Source organism: Parus major, chromosome 2 (genome assembly GCF_001522545.3).
Source record: "Parus major isolate Abel chromosome 2, Parus_major1.1, whole genome shotgun sequence".
NCBI classification, from domain to species: Eukaryota; Metazoa; Chordata; class Aves; order Passeriformes; family Paridae; genus Parus; species Parus major.
Genome location: NC_031769.1, coordinates 88871042 through 88873516, shown reverse-complemented (window position 1 = coordinate 88873516; position 2475 = coordinate 88871042). Strand labels below are relative to the sequence as shown.

General features: G+C 42.2%; 1 long non-coding RNA gene across 1 annotated transcript in view; it reads left to right on the top strand.

The window, feature by feature from the left end:
- LOC117245486 overlaps window positions 1-2475 on the top strand; it is a 5052-nt gene extending 2577 nt beyond the window's left edge. Inside the window, exon 2 of the long non-coding RNA XR_004500204.1 lies at window positions 1772-2475. This is a non-coding gene — a long non-coding RNA (uncharacterized LOC117245486). The remainder of the gene's footprint in view (window positions 1-1771) is intronic.

Below are 2475 nucleotides of genomic sequence, written 5' to 3'. Positions count from 1 at the left end.
GGAGGGAGGGAGGGAGGGATATTTTTAAAAATCTCACTCTTTTTGTCAATTTATATCACAGTGACAGCAGCCTTAAGACTTCTGACTGTGTAAATGAATGAATGGTTTGGTTTGTCTAAATAAACACAAACTTGGAATCAGGGATACCTGATCGATCACCTAAATGTGAATATGTACACATTGTCAGTGTATACAGGCAGTACAGGAAGGAATCCAAGCCTGAGCAGCTGCAGCGTTTGATTGTGCACAAGGTAGCAGCTAGTAAGGTGTTTACAAAGATTATTTTATTCAGAGAGAGAGCATGTGCTTTCAAAATGAAAAATATAACTTTTTTAAAAAGCAAACTAAGAGAAATTGACTTTCTCCCCTGATATTCTGGTGGTAACTTTTTACTAATTTTTTATCAGTTCACCTCAGATGAACTTATATTTATTTGTGATAGGAATGTGAATTCACAGATGTTCACTTCCTTTGCGCTTTTGCAAATGAATTATTAGAGCTGTGCACACAGACCTATATGAACAAGGATTAAAATCTATGGAATGTATCATCTGCCTCTCTCTCTGTTTCTCTCTCTGTCCGTCTATCTACCTATCTATGAATATTTTATGGGTCTGAACTTAATTAACAAAATAATTTCCATTTTGTCTCCAAAATGATCAACAGCAATTATGTGAGTTTTTTAAGGTTTATAATTTTATGTCACCAGACTGTTGCTTGGGGGCAGAGGCACAATTGCCGTGCCAGCTGCAGTTGTATTTATTTGGTTTTTTTCTGTCTTGTTCCTGTAGGGCTGCATTATGCAGTTTTTAATTAGTTTGTGTTTGTATTTCACCCGTCCCAAATCAATGCCATCCTGGAGCAATGCAATGTAAATTCCTGCAGTACAGGTGTAGCTGCTAGCTCTGGAACACTAGGAAACTCATGTCTTACAAATGAAAGCAGTGAATGCCATTCAGCCAAACTGTCAGCTTTAAACAGCCAAGAGGAAGGAGATCAAAGCAGAGAGCAGGAACTTCTACTCTCCAGATTAGTCTTTATGGTTTGAACGCCTAATGCTATTAAAGGGAACCAGGACATATAGCACATCGTTGGCTACAAAGTTACTTCTAATTTTGCTAAAGTCCTGCCTTATTTTGGCCAATGTAAGCCTTCAGAGCATTTCAAGATGCACTGTTTCCTTTGAGGCCTAGTAGCTACTCATCGGAAATTATGCAGAACTAATACCTTCAGAGACACATTTCTGTTTGTGCACATATTTATATAACTTATCGCCTTTTGAAAGATAATTTTGATTTCCTCCTAGGTTCCACAGAGTCTTTTAATAGAACTTGCAGCAATAAAACCTGAAATTCTAGTCTCTCCAGACATGAAAAGTCCCTTTATGTTGTGTTTGGTGTCTCTTCTTTCTTGAAATGACCTCTGTACGGTGGTGTATAAATCTATTATTCCAGTCACTGGGGAATTCTTTTAAAGCTTTTTTTTTTTCTTGCTTTTTTTTTTTTTTTTTTTTGTCAGGAATAAGAGATCGTTCATCTTTAACTAGGCCACATAGAAATTATGATTCAACAGCAGTGTATATTTAATTAGAGTAATCTCACTTGAATTTAATTACCTAATGAATTATTTGTTTAAAAGGTAAAAAGGCTTGTTTGCCAAGTACAGTGCAACCCACTGATAAGAACTTCCGTTATAAGAACATTAATATTTAAAAAAAAAAAAAACCCACGATATTTTATGGTTTTATATTTTAACTCTTTGCTTCTGCCAGCCGTCGGTGGGTACACCGAGCCTGCTACGATCAGCGCTCCCCTCGACTCCCGGCGGGGAGCCTTCCCCAGCCCGCAGCCCCCGACCCGCGTAAGGAATGCGCCTCCCGCACCGCGCAGGCGGCCGTGGGGGCGGGCGGTACGAGCGGGGGAGAGACGGGACACGGACGTCTTTGCCGGGTGAATTTGGAGGCGAGAAACCGGCGCAATTCGGCGAGGGGCGGTGAGGCCGCTCGGCTGCAGCCGGTGGAGAGGCCGCGCCACGCTCCGCGCCCTGCGCATCCCCGGGCAGCCGCCGGGATCGGCGCTGCTCCCCAGGCTTGATGTCCCCTCCTCTCAGCGCCCCGTCTGGAACAGGTCCTGGCCAGGAACAGGAAGATGTCAGAGCGGGGAGTGACAAGCTACAAAACAGTCGTCATCTATTTTTTTTCTCTCACTCTGTTTCCTCCTAGTATTATGGTCAGCGCAAATAATCATAGTCCTTTGATTATTTATGCTTCTCCAGCCGTGGCAACAAAAACTGGCCAACCTCTGCCCTCGGCCTTTATTCTCGGTTCCCAAGTTTTCCAGCTACTTGCATTGTTTGTTTCCAAAATACAATGCATACAGTGCTGAACTGCAACACTTGTCAGAAGATTCGTCTGAAAGCACCAAGCACCACAGCCTGGGCATTAGCCAACCCTGGAAAAAAAAAAAAAAAAAAAAA